At 52.6% G+C, this 18,671-nt stretch overlaps 1 protein-coding gene and 1 long non-coding RNA gene across 2 annotated transcripts in view; one reads left to right on the forward strand and one right to left on the reverse strand.

Moving 5' to 3' along the window:
* The window catches only part of LOC137482710 (gamma-aminobutyric acid receptor subunit alpha-3-like), a 107,380-nt gene that overhangs the window by 4,556 nt on the left and 84,153 nt on the right, over positions 1-18,671 (forward strand). The gene's annotated exons all lie outside the window — the stretch shown is intronic.
* On the reverse strand, positions 901-6,262 carry LOC137482270 (uncharacterized). The gene is made up of 3 exons (XR_011003979.1): positions 5,999-6,262; positions 4,385-4,511; positions 901-1,898 (listed from the first exon to the last, which is right to left on the reverse strand). It is a non-coding gene; the product is annotated as an uncharacterized lncRNA (long non-coding RNA).

Genomic DNA, 18,671 nt, shown 5'->3' on the forward strand with positions numbered 1-18,671 from the left:
TTCAGCCCCTGCAGAGAGTGCCCAAAAATGCCCCCCTGCTCATTACTGTTAGTGATGGAATCTGTTCTGAGGGCTGGGCCCATGTCCCCCATTAGGCCTTCACATTTCAGAGGGTGTCACACTTCTCACTCCCAGGGATGCTCCTTCCCACCTGTGCCAGCGGAGGAGTCCCCTTCTGAGTCAAAGCTCCTGGTCTGAGTCATGGAGCTACAGCAAAAACATCTGGAAGCAGCAGTGGAATGGATGGCAAGGATCTAAGCAGAAAATTCTGCTCCTGACCACCACATGGAGGTGTGGAGGGGTCCATCTCCTTTTTCCCCCTCTGGCCCCGCAGCTCTCCTGTTCTAGGGCTCAGCAGCAGCGCCCAGGAGGAAGGGGGAGCTGAGAAGCCCAGCTGCCGGTCCCTGCTGGCTGCAGGGACAATGTGTTCCCAGAGCAGGTGCCACCTGCCTCCGCCTAAAGCCGTGCAGCTTCCAGCACCTGTGCGGAGGGGACACAGCAAAGGTGACAAGAGAGGGTCCCTGGGGACACCTGCACTCCATTCAGCCTGAGGGGGTCAGGCCCAGATCTCCTAGAGTCCTCCTCTGTGTTTATCCCGTGACAAAGCTCGTGGCGTGTCCTCCACAGGCAATGCCCCTTCCTCCAGGTCATGGCTGAATTAAGGACTGGGCCCAGTAGTGATCCCTGGGGAGCAGCACCAGTTACAGGCCTCCAGCTGGACTCTGGGCCACCACCAGAACCCCCTGAGCTCTGCCACTCAGCCAGTTCTCAGGCTACTGTCCAGTTTCTCAGCCTCCCACCCTCAATACGAGGATGTTGTGGGACAGTGCCAAGGACTCTGTGGGACAGTGCCAAGACAGGAACCACTGCTCTCCCCTCACCTACCCAGACAGTCATTCCATCCCCAAAGCCTATCAGACTGGTAGAGCACGATTTCCCCTTGCTGAACCCATGCTGACTGCTCCTGGAGACCTTCTCCTCCCCATGTGTGGAAGAGATGACACTCAGGATGAGCTGTTCCATGACCTTTCCAGGGATGGAGCTGAGGCTGACTGGCCTGCACTTCCCTGGGTCCTCCTTCGTGCCCTTTTTGAGCACTGGAGTGATTTGGCTTTTCTCCAGGCCTCAAGTAGCTCTCCTGTTCCCCATGACCTGTAACTGTGATGAGATTATGGCTCTGTGACCACCCAGAGATCTCTAAATCTTCTTGTTTATGCCCCATGCCGTGTGCATTGCTGCACAGGCGTTTCAGAGAGCTAATGGAGCCTGAAAGTTCCCAACAAAGGGTGCAAGAGGATCCCCTTAGCTGTCAGTCTACACCTTTCCAGTGTCACACCGTGCCAGGGAGCTGCTCTGCTCAGTTCCTTCCCTGGAGCAGATCAGGACTCCCTTAACCATGTTCTGGTCTCCACTGGTAGTGCCCCATTCCCAGCTGGGAGGTTTCTGACTTCCCAAATTTAGTCTCTCTCAGTTTTGACCTAAACCAGCTAGCAGGCTTCTTTCTGTGATGGAAGGACTGGACACTCTTCCTGTGATGGAAGCTGGACACTCTTCCTGTGATGGAAGGACTGGACACTCTTCCTGTGATGGAAGCTGGACACTGCCAAGTCCAGCTGCTAGTGTGGAAATGCAGGAGGACACATGCAAAATGTGCTTTCTGAAGGCACATCCTGCTTTGGGAGAGATGTGCTTCCTTCCTCTAGCACTCCTCCTGCCTGTGACAGGGCATTTGCAACACATTCCCCCTGGGAACAGGATGTGTGCTCCTCTCTGGCTCAGCATTTCATGTGGGATAACCCATGTGTGCTTTTCCATGCTGCTCAACCCCTGCAGTGGTTGCAGCAGGCTTTGGCTGACAGCTCTAATCAGGTGGCTGAGTGCTGAGTGACTTTTATGACCTGAAAAGGGTGATAATTGTGCCAAAATTAGCTCTCAGGAGTGTTATATGGCTGTCAGGAAACACGATTTGTACATTATGGGTTGGGAGACAGTGAGACGTGTGTCCTGCCCCTGAGATGGATCTGACAGTCCATCAGCCCGCTGACAGCAAGCAACCTCGGGCCGTGCCTCAACTTCTGGAGCCATTTCAGCCTTTGGAGTTGTGAAAACAAAACTCCTGGGTAATTCCTGGGTAGCCCTGGGCAGTCTGAGGGTGGAGCAGCTGTTAAACAATTCCCTGAGGGAGGCAAGGATCATAGCAGGGTTTCCCACCACTCCAAGTGGGGTTGTGCCCGGAGGGAGCCCCACAAACCAACAAACAAACCTTCCAACAAAACTCAGTGTGTGCCTTGCCAGGTGCCGAGGTGGCAGATGGGGAGGCAAAGTGAGGAGCTGCAGCAAAGCCAGCAGCCAGCAGCGACCACTGGAGACCCCTCAGGGCTGCCAGGGAGACAGGGGAGGTCCCTCTCTGGAAGAGCAGGAGAAAAATCCCCTGTATCTGCAGTTTGTTTGGGAGCTCGGGAGTGAAACCCATGTGATGCTGCGTTGCCTGGCAACAGGCCGAGAGTGATGGAGCACAGGGCAGGTCCTCTCCAGGCTGGGCAGCAGCAGCTCCAGCCACGGGGCTGCTGTGCCTGTGCAGGGAGCAGAGGGGAGGGAGAGAGGCCCTCGGAGTGAAAACACAGTCACAAAAACCTGCGAAGAACCAAGAGGAAGATAAAAGTCTAACTGAGGGTAGGGAGAAAGACAGAAGTCAGGGGAAAGGGAGAGGAGAGCCCAGAGAAGACATCTGGCCACTCAAGGAGCTGCAAAGGCTCCTGGCTGTCACCTCCCAGGGACAGCTGCTCTGCTCAGGTGTGTCCCAGCTTTGACAGAAGAACTGCAGGAAAATGCAGTTTTCCTTTGAGCACCTGTAGTGATTCTTCAGCTCTGAGGGACATCCAGAGTGCTGCTGGCCTCACAGCCTGAGACGAGTTCTGAAGCTGATTACGCTGGTTTGGGCTGAGGGAGCTGTTCTGAGCAGTGACCATCCACGCCAGGTGACACTGGGGATGGCACCAGCTCTCAGAGAAATCCCCAGGAGGGTTCCACGGCCAGTTACACTGTGCCCAGGGGGCTCAGGGGTCAGAGGAAGGGAAAGGAGTGACAAGGAAAGCAAGTGGTTTCCATCCATAACAAATGCTTTTGGTCTTCAAAATCCTTCTCAAAACCACACTTCTCCCTGTCCATCTGTCCTTGCATTTACATCCAGAGCCGAGGGGACCCCCTGCCAGACACTCCCAAGAAATGTATTGAAGTGCTGTTCTGTCCCACGTGTGAAGTTTGCCCAGCTCTCCCTGCTCATTTCAGCCCATTTTCACCACTGGGTCAGGATGGAGGCTAAGCTCAGCCCCCCACACCACCCTGACACCAACAGTGCCCCTGCACAGAGCACATTGCAAAAAATGACACCCCCATCCCTTTGGCCACCCTCTGGCTTCCCCTTTTGCTGTTTTAGCCTACCCACACCATCCCAGTGTCCTCAGGAGAAGGAATTCATCCATGTTTCCTCTGGGATACATAAAACAAGGTATTTTGCTCTCACTCACATGGTGAGGGAGCAGTAGGGTTGTTGATGGGTTGTGATTTCCCTCTTCTCAGCTCTAGACTCTTAATAATTAAAACTTTTACCTCAGTACTTTCCATTTTGGTGGTTTTTACCCAGTCTGACTATAAACAGTGCTGTAAGAGGACTTTGACCTGGCAGGAAATTCCAAACCCAGCAGTTAATTTATCCCAATTTGAAAAGATGAGCGAAAATACTTTATCTAAGTACAGCTGCTTCTGAAATGCCAGGATAAAGTTTTGTTTTTAGCTGTACCTTTCTTGTCATTTATAATAGGAGGCAATACTAAATTTACCCTGATAAGTACTGCAACCCTCATCAGAAGAAAGCCTATTACAATTTTCTATCCTGAGTATGGAGGGGAAAAAATCATTCTCTCTCCGCGGAACATCTTCACTTTGTACTGTGTTTTCTGAGAAAATTAATCCTCTTGCTCTCTCTTCAAAGATTAAGGCTCAGCAGAGCACCTGAGAGCAGCAGGGGAGGCAGCATTCCCGGGAGCCCAGGACAGGCACTGGTCACACTGACTGTGCCAGCTGCACTGCTGACCACGGCTGTCCTTGCCTCAGCTTCCCAAGGAAAATCACTTTTTTTCCAAGAGTAATACTCCAAAATCTGTTCAGAGGAGGGTTAGAGCGTGTTCCCTGTGAATCCTCCCCCAGCCATCCCCACAGCAGGCTGCTGTCCCTCCCACCCCACTGCCTTTTCCCAGGCAGAGCTATCTGTAACTGAAGCAGTAGCTGAAACATTTGATTTTCCACCACCCATCACCTCCTGCTGCAGCTAGCACCAGCCTCAGGTGAGTGCATAAAGAGACATAACACCTCAGTAACATGCCACATTTGCTTTTTGCTGGTGCCAGCTGCTGCAGAAGGTGGTAGGGAATGAGTTGGAGCTGGAACAGGAGATTTTGGGAAGCTGTTGCCATAAATCCGCCACATCTAATCTTAATTTCCTTCACCTTTAGCTGTTTGGATACAGAAAGAGAGGGAAACACAGAGAAAGAAAATGTAAGAAATCTCATCCACAGAGTGACCCCAGGCATGGATATAGGGGTGCAAGATTTCTCAGTTCATGCCCATTTCTTCCTCTCCAAAAGGTGTCTCTAATTATTTCCATTCAGGCTGGAAACTGTTGTTTTCTGTGCTCACCAAATCCACTGAGGGGGAATGTTTCCATCTAAAGAAAGTCCATAGGGGAAATTAACTTTTCCAAGGAAACAGCAGGGAGGCGAGAGAACAAAGCAACTGGAAGGAGAAGAGTAAAGCATCCTGCAAAGCTCGGTGCCAGCTCCTCCAGGAGGGAAAGGCAGCGTCCTGGTGAGTGAGCAGGAATGGCCACAGTGCTCAGCTTGGCTGGGGATGTGCAGGCAGGGCTTGCAGGTGGGAGCTGGGACCTCTGGGCTGGGCTGCGCTGGGACCCAGCAACACTGAACTCATGGAAACACCACCTTTTTCTTTGCTTGTTTTGGTGTTTCTGGCCCTCATTGCAGCCCAAAAGGCTGTAGGAGACGAGCAGGGGCCGGGTTAAACAGAGGCACGGTGTGGCCAGGCAGAATCACAGCACAATCTGAGTTACACATTTGGCTGGGCACGGTTTCCCACAGCCAGCAGCTGCTCACAGTGGGCTTGCAGATACCAGTGGTGCATTTTTGATGGTTTCTTTAGCTGAATAAAAGCAAATGCCCCTGCTGCCCTCCCCGGGGTCCCAAGGGAAGTGAACTGCCAAGCCTAAAAGCCCCACAGCACAAGCTCAATTCAGGGTTTCACATCTTGGGTCCACTTTAAAGGAGGGCACAGCACACCACCATGCTGACTGAAGTGAGCTGACCAGTATTTCTGCTCTTCCCTTGCTCCAGTCTCTGTTCCCCAGGGCAGGGGAGGCTTTTCCTCCACAGTTGGAGAGGACAAAGAACTCTGTAGCCAAAACCATGAGGGCCAGGCTGCAGAGGCAAGGCCAGGGGCAAAGCCAGAGCTGGATGCCTGTGTCCCTGGAGAACCTGCACCCAAGGTGCCTTAGCCACGTGGTAAACAACTGTTCACTTTTTAAAATTTTAAAGGTTTATTAAACTTTAACCAAAAAAAAAATACAACAAAAGGACTAAATAAGGAAGAACTACAGCACTGGGAGCCCCCATGTCTATCAGCCACGTGCTCATTTTCAAAATGGATGCTCTGCTTTTTATACTTCTAGCTCTTCAAGTCTTGTCAGTTGGCTCCTTCCTTGCCATCCAGGGGTGGAGATCACTTTCTTACACCTTGGTTGGAGGTCAGGTGTTACTACAGTAACAAGCCAACCCTCCCAAATGCCCAGACTACCAAGGCCACCCCCGATAACGATGCTGGGGGAGGACACATTACAGTAACAAAACTTCTCTTAACATACATATTATGCTCACCCCTTAATTGTGAGAGCCAACCATCTCATTACTCATCTGTAACAGCCAGCACCCACCCAGCAGAAGGAAGAGCTTCTGAACCTGCTTCCCAGGCCACCATTCCAGCTCCTGGATGTGAAGTTGTTTCCCAGACCACCAACATAATTCTTCCAGCAAGGACGGCCCAGCTCTGCAGAGAAAACCGAACCAACAAATCGGTGATGCCCAGACATCCAGCACAGAAACATTGGTGGCAAGAGAGCTCTGGAGATCAGCCCAACCTCCCCTCACTCCGTGAGCCATCCACACAGCCCAGGACAGTGCTGATCCACGGGGATTCCTGTTTTCCCAGGCTCAGGTAGGTGCTGGCTGATGTCTTCTTGCTTTCTCTCCCAGCACAAGCTCTGTGCCACATCCCCACCTTGTCACACTGGTGTGACCTCAGGACCAGGCAGCAAATCCACTGTTCCCGTCCTGGGAGTCAGCCAGCACCCTGAGGGGGTCTGGTGGTGCCATTCACATTTACAGCCACAACTCTCGAGGCTTTAAGGGAACTGGAAAAGCTCTTTGCTTTATTATGTCTAATTCACAGTGGAAGTGCAGGGGTCAGGAGGAGGCTGCTTTGAGTGCCAGAATGTCCTGATTAAATCAAGCACTGGTGATGATGGCATCTTAAAAGCGCTGAAGAGGGGTAAATCATCTCCCAGCATCGGAAGTTGTGGGGGGCAATTACCGAAGAATGCACTTGTTAGGAGTCAGAATCGGCCAGGCACATGCACATCCCTCTATCAGGAGCCCGTGGCTCCCGGGAAAGCGGAGTTGTTGTATTGTGTTTTTACGGAGCGGCCCCTCACGACACAGGGGCTGGCAGGCTCTGTTGGCATGGCAACCCGGGATGCTGGAGCAGGGACCGCGGGCGGGAGTTTGCAATCGGCAACACGGAGAAATGTTTGATAGATTTTTAAACTGCCAACCTCGCACACTGCCGTTCTCTCCTTCCCTCCCTCCTCCCGCACTCACTCACTCCACCTTGTGCTGCCAAGTTGAATAACGACGTTATTGTGGGGGGAGAAAAACGGCATCATCTGTACCCCGGCTGGCAGGGAGAGGGGCAGAGAGGGTTGAACAACTTTTTTTCTTGGCAGTCCCCCATTTTCTGCCAGTATCTCTCCCTGTGGAGGCAAAGGCAGGCGGTGCAGAGGGATTGGGGTTCCAGCAGCAGGCTCAGGCTCTGTTTGTACCGTGATTTCCCACATTGCTCATCAACACTCTTGACTACTTTACCCTCCCCATTGCAGGATGAAGAGGACAACTCTGATTTACCTTTTTTATTTTTTAAAATGGTTTAAGACCCAGGGCTTTTCAAGCATTAAGTAGTTCTTGTTCACTGTTAGAAGTCATGCAGAGTATTCCTTAGGGAGCTGAAAGGAGTGAAGAGGCAGAGAAAAAAGCAAATTTTTCTGCATAGCCAAAACCTTCACTGCTTCCACAGGGGATCTCTGGGATGTTGGAGATGAGATCAGGACTACCTGCACCGATGGCAGCTGCAGAAGTCCCTGTTCCCACTCCTGGGGTGACCTCCCAACCCAAAGGAGTTGTCCCCCAGCGCAGCAGGCAGGCACATTTTACCCTCCTGCAAGTAATTTGGGACAGCGTGACAAGCACACAGTGCCACACAGCTCTGGCTAGCACCAAATAAACCCCCTGCTGCTTTTTGTCTGGGTATGATGCCAAGGGGACGTTTCAATGTGGTTCTGCCTTCTCCCTGGCCAGGGCTACAGAATGGCCCAGGTCTCTTGCAGGGGCTCACCAAGGTTCCCCTCCAGCAGCATCCAGCTCTGCAATGGCTCTGGGAGCCTTGTGCTTCACACCAGGGCTTTGTGTGCTGCTCCTCCCCAGACCACCAGCCTAGAGTGAGAGGTGATCATGGGAAGAGTCACCTGTGACATCTGGAAACGCTCAACCAGCAGGACTCCCACCCCAAAGAGTTTTCCTCTAGGAGGTTACAGCTGTGGAACAGCCCTGAGTGCATCACCAGGCCCTGTCTGCCCCAGCCAGCCCCACCTGGGGGATGGGATGCCCACCTCTGTCTTCCCCAGCACAGAGAGGTGTGCTTCTCTCTGGATCCTCCTGCAGCTCGTATCCAAGGAGGAAGGCAGACAGCTGAGGTACTTCTGGAAAAAAGGTCCCACTTGAGTCCCTACAGTGCAATTTCTACTGTAATACCTCCCAGCTGGGCAGAGCATGAGGCAAGGTAATCCCTCCTCAAGGTAAGAGTGAAGGTGACCTTTCCCTTGGCAGGAGGGACAAGAAAAGAGCAATGTTCTAAGGTCACCATGGAGGTCTGTGTCAGGGAGCAGTGTTTTGTTACTAAAACACACCTTGAACTCCACACAGGCTTTAGGCTCTAATATTTTGCACTCAGATGTGGCTGAGCATGATCTGAATAGGTGAGGAGGCATTTGTGCCCTTTCCTCCTGAGGGTGAAAAGGCAGAAGGGGTTGGTCAGTAGGAAGTGATGCCTCAGGTTTTAGCTTTTATGATTTTCATATTCTGTGCTGCTTTAGTGTGTGGCTGTGGGCTTCATATTATGGGATGGTGAGCTCTCTTCAGAGAGAGGGAGACAAAACAATTCCTTCTCCAGCTGGGGACCAAGGACAGATGATCCAAATCTCAGGCCCAAGAGCACAAACAATGTGGAATGAAGAGAGAAAACAAGGATGGAACTGCATGGGCTAAAGCTGGAATTGGACAATTAGCTCCAATATGCAAATGGAGCAGAACTTATAAAAATGAGAGCTCTCTTGACCAAGCCTTCTCTGCTTCCATCTTGGAGCCACCTGGGCAGAGCCAGGGCCGTGGCTCCGCTACTGCCAGGGTGTGGCCTTTGAAGGCTCTTCAATAAATCTCCTCTTTATTCCCCTTAACCCCATCTAGCCTCTGCTCCAGCTCCTTAAGGCATCAGAAGAGCCCAGGTCTCATCTCCTGGGCTGCCTTACCTGCAGGAAGGAGCTCGACTGCTCTGCAGGACTGGCTGGTGTCCAGGTGTCTCCATCTGTGGGGACAGACAGGACCCTCCCATGGCTCAGGGGGTCTCAGTCACAGCAGCTGATGTGTTGGCTCTCATTAGGAACTGAATTTTTGAATCCCTTCCTCAGTGCTCTGCTGATACAGCCCCCTTCCCCCTGAACCTTGAAGAGAGGCACAAACCCCCCTGGATTTCCTTGGGGAGAGGTTGTGTGGTTTTGTGTGAGTGCTCAGCCCTGGTGCTGCTGCTGGCAGAGGCAGGAATCCCCCATCTCTGGAGGGGAGCAGAGGGGGATGGGGCTGCTGTTTTGCAGCTCTGGTTGATGTGCAGGGAAGAGGAATCCTCTCCAGCAGCTCGTCACTGTGCCAGCACCAATCGCAGGCAGCACAGGGAATCCCTTTGCAGAGAGCAGCTCTGCTGAGCCCAGCCAGCTCCTGACAGGATCCTCCACACACACAAACCCCCCTGAGCAGCATCCCACCTCCTCCCCGCCAGAGGAATCCTCAGAGCTTCCTCTCTCCTCTGTTCTTTCTGTTCTTTTGTGTCCCCCCAGCATAACCACCTCTCTCTCCTGAATTTCTTCTACCTCGCTCCACACTGCTCTGCAGCTTTCTCTGCTCAAAATAATTTCTGCTCAGGGAATTCCTCTCCCTCCCTCTCTGCTCTCCTGCAGTATTTCTCGCTGGCCTTTGCCCTAGGAGATGTAGTTGAGCATTAGCCCAAACCTCATCTCCCACTGGTGATCTGTAGCAGACTGGATGACTTTAAAACCCTCATGCAAAAACATCTTGTTTCAAAACCAGAGCATGAAAGAGGAAGGCTTTGCTCTCCAGGTGGGGTGTTTGCTGGGGAATTATTCTAAGCACTGAATATCTTGGTAAAGGGCTGTGTTCACCTAGGGCCTGAGAAGGAATAAAATCTGGGTCTGGGAGCAGCAACCTTGGCACTGCTGCCAGCATCCATCTCCCCTCCAGCCTCCTGTGATACTGGAGGGAGCCCCTGTACCCACCCCCCAGACTGCAGTAAAATCATCTGCAATTGATCACCTGCAGATCCCAATCAGCATATTTACTGATTGATAGATAGATAGATAGATAGATAGATAGATAGGTGCTGTGCTTCTGTGGGAGGTCTCAGGTGGGGCTGGGTTAATCCTGGTAGCAGAACTGTGGGGCAGAGGTCTCTGTGCTGTGATGAGGGGCTGAGTGTCAGCAGTGCAACCAGGTGCCCTCAGAGATGGGTCTAAGGCACTGCAGAGCCTGGGTTTTTCATTCTTTGCCATAATTAGGGATTGTTTCTTGCTTCTGCCTCTTGTTTTAGCCTCCTTCCTCCTGCAGTGAGCTGCTGAGCTTGGTGATTCCTCTGCAAAGGGTTGAGGGGACATGAGCAATTACTGCTCCATAGCAAATGGGTGGGTTTTGCTTTTTGAGCTGGACCTGATACTCGATGAGCCTTGAGAGTAGCCTGGTTACCAGGGTGCTGTGCATGCTGTAATGTGTGTGTGCATGTGCTGCAGCTGCTGCTCAGGGATTCAGTGAGGTAAGAGGAGGAAGCTGTATGTTATAACCTCCCTTTAAAATACTACAGCAGCCTAATGCGAGCTTGTGACGGGGAAGAGCAGCTATTTTTAGCAAAACGCTTCAGGTGAGTCGAAACTTTCCCCTTTGTTGCTTGCATCTTCAAAGCTCTCCTTCCAGCCTGGAGAAACAAGGCTAATCAGCCTCCGTCGCTCCCAGTTCTCCCAGCAGCGAGGCTGCAGGCTCTGGGATGCTGCAGCCTGCCCTGCTCTGTGCCTCAGTGCTTGCCATAAAATGAAGGGATAGAAAAACACCGTGGGCACAAGAAAGCTGGGAAATGCCCTGCATGGCCTTGCCTCCCCAGTGGGAGGCATGATTGGAAGCTGCTCCTCGGGGCTTCTCCAGACCGTGACCTGGATTAGCTGGAGGGCAGGTGACGCTGGAGCTGTAGTGCCGTGGAAGTGGGGAGGGTGGCAGTCACCCAGAGACTCTGGAGAACCCAGAGAAGACCCCAGAACAAATCCCCCCATGGGACCAAGAGAAACATGAAGGGTGTGTGAGGAATGGGTGCACTGCAAGGGCAGGGGTTGCTTTGTTGGACCCCTCCCTGCCTTGAGCTGTTGTGTTGCTATGCCACAATTCAAATAAAAGAACCACGTCTGACACTCTGCCTTGGGAAACCTGAAGTGGGGCCAGTAGGAAAATACTGTCTGGCATTGAGTGTAGGGAGACAAATGGGGAGCCTGTGAAGGGACCTGGGTCCCAGCAGTGACAATGGTGCAGATGTGACCCCAGGAGGGGCATCTGAAGGGTCAGGTGGGAAAGCTTGCCTTTTGTTGTGCAATGTCCTCCCTCAGCTGTGTCAGTGGACAGAGGGGGCTGAGGGTGCCACCCACCCATCCAGTGCTCCCTGCTGAGGAGGAAAACTGGGCTGGCAAAGGGCCACCATCCCAAATTCATTGGGTAGTGCTGAGGATTGTTTGGCTTTTCTCTAAAAGTTACTTCTCCCCAGGTGACTGGCAGAGGCAGCCCCCAGGGAGAGCAGTTCTGTCTAACCCACTTTTACACCGTGCACTTAATGCAATGAATCTCTTCGCTTTTCTCCAAGATCTTCACTTACAACAAGATCCCTCGGCACACTCTTTAAAAAAAGAAACCTTGCTGACATGCCTTTATTGGGCTGCTCTTAAAGCTGGCACAATTAAACAGCACAGATAAGAGCTGTTCTGCAGCCTGCATTCAGTCAGTAAATATTAATGCTGACTTTTTTAAGGTGAGTGGTGTGCTCCTACGTTGCTGGCAGCTAGCTTGGCTGCTACAAGAAATGGCTTCACTTTTGATAAGGGTTCAAAGAAGGTTTGAGCTCTTGGAGTTCGAGGCCAGAAGGGATAATTTGAATAAGGTTTTTCTTCTGTCCTGAAGTTTCAGCCGGTTGACACTTCTCAGTTGATGAGCCCAAAAACTTCAGCTGGATGAAGGCAGAGGAGGGCAGCTTATTAGAAGGGTTGTATTTTGATTTATAGATCTCTTGTACACAGAAGATCCTATGCAAACAGGCATGGAATGCAGTAGCAGGCAATGCAGTACTGCCACTAAAATGTGTGGTTTGTGACTTTTTTCCTCTGGCTAACTTCAAGCTCTGGAGGTCACTTCTGGCAGAAAAGGGTTTCTCCATCCTCCAAGCAAGCCTTGTTTCTCACCTTCTTCCCCTCTCCTCCCCCACGGCCAGACTAACCCAGCTTTATGCTGAATTTAGAGGGCTTTGCATCTGCAGCTGCATTTTTGATGGTGTGAGCACCTGCAGTGTCCTACCGTGGGCACAAGGTAGCTGGGAGAGCAGGTCTGTAGCTCCTGGGAGCGTTCATTTGGCATTTAAGCCCTCACTGGGAGCTGGTGGGGATGCCAGAGTTGTTCCTCCAGTCCAGGGGATTACAAATGATCCCAAATGATCCCGTGGAAGGCCTGGGGTGAATGCCAAGCAGTCCATGCTGTCAGGGGGATGGTGTATTAAAAATGCAGCTTATCATCACTCTGAGACTGTGTCTGGGGCCCAACAGGTCACAAAAGGGAGAGAAATCTGGCTAACAGTCTTACTGGAAGGCAGATGCTGATTCTCAAGGCTGCCACAGGCCCTAACCAGTAACAATCTTGTGCCTTGTTTGTTTTGTGCTGCCCTGAGGCTGCCTGGGAGGTGGTGAAGGTTTCTTGATCCCTCATTGCACCTCCTTCATTCAATTCTGCACCTGCAGAAACCAGGGTGACTTTTGCCTCATCAAAAGCCTAATTGGACAAAAAACAACAGCCAGGCTTGGCTGGTGAGAGCCTGGGTTGTGACACTTTACAAGGAAATATATACATACATATATATATATATATAAAGAAGGCAATTTATGCACATCTATCATACCTGGTAATGTAAATCCACATTTAGCACAGGGGGAATTGCTGGCTCCGTGGGGATTGAGGGCTGTTTGGCAAAGCAAGCACTCTGCCATCAAATGAAGAGATCAGCTACGCTTCCCGGAGCCAGCCAGCCTGGGTTATATTTAACCCAGCAGTTTTCACACTGGGAGAGTAAGTACATACTTTATACTTCATTCCTGTCCTGGGTGCCATGGTGCATCACAATTGTGGCAGGGGTGAGCCATTCCCCATTAACACCTTTACAGGCTACTTAGCACATCTGAGGCTCCTGGAGGGTGGGGGAAAGAGGAGAGGGAGGCAAAAGCACCTGCAGAGCCTGAAGCCTCTGGTCCTGGCTCTCCTCCCTCCCCTGGCTGCCTCCTGACATCCTCCCAGACCTGCAGGGAGTGGTGCAAGCAGAGCTGAATTCACTCTGGAACGTTAGGAGTGGATGAAGAAGTGAAGCAAATGGAGGAAGAGGTGCAACCTCCCCACCTGAGGAGCCTGGGACAGCTCTGTGTAGGCACACAGTCTGTGTCCATGGGATGGGATGGGATGGGATGGGATGGGATGGGATGGGATGGGATGGGATGGGATGGGCTGTGTGTGGCACACAGTCTGTGTCCCTGGGATGGGATGGGATGGGCTGTGTGTGGCACACAGTCTGTGTCCCTGGGATGGGATGGGCTGTGTGTGGCACACAGTCTGTGTCACCGGGATGGGGCTGTGGCCCAGCCTCATCCCCAGTGGGCACAGCTGTGAGAAGCAGGTGAGCAGCACTGGCAGCAATGAGCCGTGGAGTGCCCAGGGGCACTGACCAACCACCAAAGGGAACAGAGGGCACACAGTGCCATGCATGAACATGAGGGTATAAAAGGCTGGGCTGAAGAACAGGAAGGGTGGATGCTTGCAGCCTTCTGAAGTGGTCTGGTGTTGCTGTGTATAGGTTGAACTCTTCTGAAATTGTGTGGTGACACTGTGTGTGTCGTGCCTGTCTCGACTGTGACAGCTCTGGAGGCTGAACAAGTGCTGTCCTGCCCCTTGCAGGGCTTGGCTTGGACCAGGGTGGTCACCACTCCCTCTCAGGCCACCTAGTTCATGTGAGAAATGCTCCTCACTTTAAAAAAAATCTAAAAGGTTTATTAAAACCTTATCAAAAATACAACAGAAGACTGAAGAGAGAAAATATTATGGTGCTGGGAGCAGAGGATTTTCCCCACCATGTGCTCACCCACCCAATGGAGGTTTTGCCTTTTAACCCTTTAGCCCCTCCCAAAGTTTTCCCAAAGTCCATCGACTCCTTTGCTGTCCAGTGCTGGAGATCACTTCCTGACACCTTGATTGGAGGTCAGCTGCTGCCATAGTAATGAGCCACCCCTGCCCCCTCCAAAATGTCCCAAACCCAGGGCACCCCTGATAACCGCGTATGGGGGGGTACAACATAACTATAAATCTATAAAACTTCTCTTAACATGATAATTGTTGTGTATTAACATGATATTTACATGATATTTGCCTTTTAATTGTGAGAGTCAACCATCACCTTACTCATCTACCACATTCAGAACGGGAGCCACCTTAACTGGCCAAGCCTGAAGCAGAGCGAGGTGAGCAGGAAGGACCAAGATCTGTGATTGCTCTCCTGTCCTTCCTCTCCCCAGCCTCTGGTGAAAGCTGCTCCATGGAGCTGGTGCCCCGAGCTTGGCAGCCTTGGGGATGGCTCTGTCTGCTTTCCAAGAGCACACAGACATGAGGGCTGTGATGCCTCAGCCTGGAAAAGGGGGTCTTCAGGCCTGGAGCAGGGAAGGAGAGCAGATGATGCCTGGGAATGCTGATTCCCTGCCTCACCCCAGGGGTAAGCTGTCCATTCAGGCAGGGCTGAGGTGCAGTGCTGTGACAGCAGAGGCAAAGGGGACCTCAAATGTCACACTGCTCATTCGTTCTCTGTACCCTGGGGGAAGGTGTAGCATCCAAAGTCTTCAATTAACACTAATCAGCACCCTTTCTCCTCACGGAGAGCCAGGAGTGGAAGCTGATGGGGGAGCAGGAGCAGAGCTGTCCCTGGGGCACTGAGCTGTGGGACCTTCTGCCCTGCAGGTCAGGGTGTTCCTGCCCCTCCCATCTGTCCCATGGAATATCTGGCACCAACAGCTCTGTTTACAGGTATACATGGAGAACTAAAAATGCTTTACAGGAGCAGGCTTATAGACCAGGTGGTCTTCAAAAGCAGGGGGAAATGAGGCATGTTGTTGTAGTAACGTGCTCAGTGTGGCAGCAATCTGATAGCCAAGAGCATAGACCTTGTAGGACCTTAGGAACCCATCCTGAGCAGGTTTGGGAGACTCTGAGGGGACTAAACCCATTTCCTGCAGGGCAAAGGCAGTGTGGGTGCCTGCTGAGGCCTAGGAAGGGGTGGAGATGTGGAAAGGAGGCAAGATAACAGGGTCTGGAAATGGCTGGCCAGATGTGTGTTGTGAAGGACAGAGCGTGTCCTGCCTGCAGGAGAATTGCTCTCTGAGAAATGGCACTTGGGGCATGGGGTGAGAAGAGGGGCAATGCTGGCAGCTTCACTTCAGGTTAATGAAAATATGATTAACAGTTGTAATTAACTGATGAAATGGTGACTGGTTCTCTGCCCCCTCCTGATGATTGATGAGCTGAGGAGACTGCCTGTGTCCATGGTTTCTGCTTATGGCAGCACTCTGCAGCAGCTCAAACTTTCTGCCTCTAACCTGGGTCTGGAAGAGTTCCTGTGGCTCTTGCTGCTGAGATGGGAGTGTGGAGCTGCCCTTCTGCTGAGCCTGACCCCAGCCCTGCCTGCCTGGGAGGTTTCATGGCAAGAATGGGGTGAGGATGTTGGTCTGTGGTGGAGCAGCTCCAGAGCCAAACTGGGAAATGGAACCTCGCCCAGGGTTCAGGAGGGCTGAGCTGAGCTGCGGGAGGGGGCATTTCCTGACCTCAGGGGCTCTCTGTGTCTCCTGCTGTGTGCCCTGGAGCCGTGACACACGCTGAGCCTCGGACCAGAGGGGTTTGGGGTGTGCTCACAGGTGGGAACACAGGTTGTCCTGGAACCAGAATGTCCCAGGGTCATACTGGGCTGGGCTGACCGAGCTGCTGTCAGCAAGTGCCTGAGGGAGGGGCTGACCCCAGCACAAAGTGCTGACCTGCTGCTGCAACATCTGCTCAGTGAGTGCCCCTCTCCTCTCAGCAGCACTGAGAGGCATGCCAAGGTCACAGCTGCAAAGTGCCAACCACGAGTGATGCTCCCTGCCTCTGTCTGCTCCAGGCAGTGATTATTAAACTGTATAAAACAGGACTGAAGGTACCCATGGAGCTGAACTTGCCACCTTAAAAAGCTAGATTCAGCATGTAGAAATATGTGGGAGCAATACTGGAGGAAGCACTTGTGAGTAGGGGAACAGCTTCCTCTTGTTTATTCCTGTACAAGGGCAACATTTGTCCCTACAGTGAGGACAGATGGCACCAGAAGTGCCCAAGGCAGGTCAGAAACTGGTGCGCTGTCCCATCTGAATAGCTGTTGCTTTCACTGGAGCAATGGTGAAGGATGTGCTTTTTGCTGTAGAGGGGAGGAACAGGGCAGGTGAGCTATATTTTGTTTGTCTGATTACATATGCATGATCTAGAAAAAGTGACTCTCCATTTTCTCCAAGGATACCTGATGAGCATTAAAAATACAATTGCAAGAATAATCAGGTCAGACTTCAAACAAATGCAGGGAAACAGCTCTGTTCAAGAAATAGATACCCTGTTATGTCACACTTTGTCTGAACAGTTCTTAAAAAATGGTCTTCCTTTTGGAGATGAAACCAAGGCTTTTCAGCCCAAAAGCTGTGAGTAGCCAAGGAGTTCTAGCAGGGAAGAAAAGCAAACCCCACAGTTTTATGGGGCCTCTCCAGAGCTTTCAGCAGGGTATGGCTGGTGCAGGGCCTGTGCCTCTGTGGCTTAAAATAGGTGCAAACAAAGGGATAGGAGCAGGGAGGGTGTGGGGATGGCCCCGAGGGCAGGGGACGGACCCCATTCCATGAGCCCTGCTGCCTGTGGGGCAGGGTGGGTCTGAGGAGAGCAAGGAGCCTCTTGCAGCTAGCCCGTGGCATGTCTGTGGTAGCCCAAGCTTGGTGCAGAGTTGCTGCCTGGGTCTGGTTGGGAGCTGCAGGGATTAAGCTTTTTTGTGAGGGAGCCTTTTCTTCAGCAGTGCCAGGGTTGGAGGGGCTGCCAGCTCCTGTGGGGTATTAGCACAGGTGCAGGGCAATGGAGCTTCTCCATGCCTCCAAAACAAAGCCAGCCACTCCTCAGGTGTCCAGCTGGGACAGTTGTGTAGGCAGAGGACTTGTGCACACCTGCAGGTGAGGTTTAGCCCCCTGCCTTTGCTCCTTACCTTGCTGGGGAGCTTGACAGGCTGGAGCAGCAGAGCTTGTAACTCTACATCTACTGAAAAACAACAGCTTGAAGAAGGAACTATCCATAGCTCAGCCTGAAAAACATCCCAGATACATGAAAATGCCATCTTACAGTCACTTTACCTGCAGAGGGACACTTTCATGCATCACTGGGATGCAAATGCTTGAATAAGCTTCAGTTTGTTTAAGTGGGAGTTCATCTGGGAAGGGAAGGCAGAGCTCTCCTGTGGGCATTCCCAGTCACCGGGAATGTGCTGGGTGACCTCAACAGCTGTGGCACGTGTCTACAGGTGACACTGCTGTTGTTTTACAGCTTTTCACATGAGCAAGTGAGTCTTGCAAAGATGCCCTGGGAGCCCTGGGCTGCCAGAAGTCCTGTGTGAAAGGAGGGGGGTGAGGGAAGCTGCTCTGTGTTGATCTCATTGCAGTTCTGTCTCTAATGGAGTCCGGAGAGTGGCTCTGAGAGCAGTCTCCTTCCTCGGCAACCAGGGAGCTCCCTGCCTGCTGTTCCATCATTTCTCTGCGGGTGTAAATGCATGGTTTTGCACACCCTGGCCACTTCTGCTGCCCAGCAAGCTGTTGTCAGTGGGCTGGGAGGGGCCTGTCCCAAAAACAAAATCCTCGTGCAGCGCTACAGGCTTGGGGCAGAGTGCTTGGGAAGTGGCCCGGCAGAAAAGGGCCTGGGGCTTGCTGGTTTCCAGGGGCTGAACATGAGCCAGCAGCGCCCAGAAGACCTGTGGCACCTGGCTGGCATCACAAATAGTGTGACAGGACAGTGGCTGTCCCCTGTGCTGGGCACTGCTGAGACCACGCCCGTGTCCAGTCCTGGCCCCTCAGCTCAGGAAGGACATGGAGCTGCTGAAGCAATAAAGCTGGGGAAGGGTCTGGAGCACAAATCCCATGAGGAGAGGCCGAGGGAGGTGTGGGGGCTCAGCCTGCAGAAAAGGTGGCTCAAGGGTGTCCTTATCGTTCTCCACAGCTCCCTGAGAGCAGGGTGGAGCCGGTGGGGCCAGGCTCTGCTCCCAGGGAACAGGGACAGGAGCACAGGACAGAATCTCAAACAGTGCCAGGGGAGGTTCAAGTTGCAAACCAGGAGTAATTTCTTCACAGAAAGGGTGATTAGAGCAATTAGGGTGATTGGCATGAGCTGCCCGGGGAGCTGCTGGAGTCACCATCCCTGGAGGTGTTTGAGCAAAGACGGGACGTGGCAGTGGGTGCCGAGGTGCGGTTGACAGGGTGGTGGTCCCTCGCGGCTGGACTCGCTGGTCTCAGCGGCTTTCCGGCCCAGCCACGGACTCGGAGCAACCGGGGCCGGGCCGGGGCCGCTCCCCCCGCGGCCGGCAGGGGCCGCCAGACCCCGCGGAACGCGCGGGGAGCCCGGGGG

Source organism: Anomalospiza imberbis, chromosome 14, assembly GCF_031753505.1.
Source record: "Anomalospiza imberbis isolate Cuckoo-Finch-1a 21T00152 chromosome 14, ASM3175350v1, whole genome shotgun sequence".
Taxonomy (NCBI): Eukaryota; Metazoa; Chordata; class Aves; order Passeriformes; family Viduidae; genus Anomalospiza; species Anomalospiza imberbis.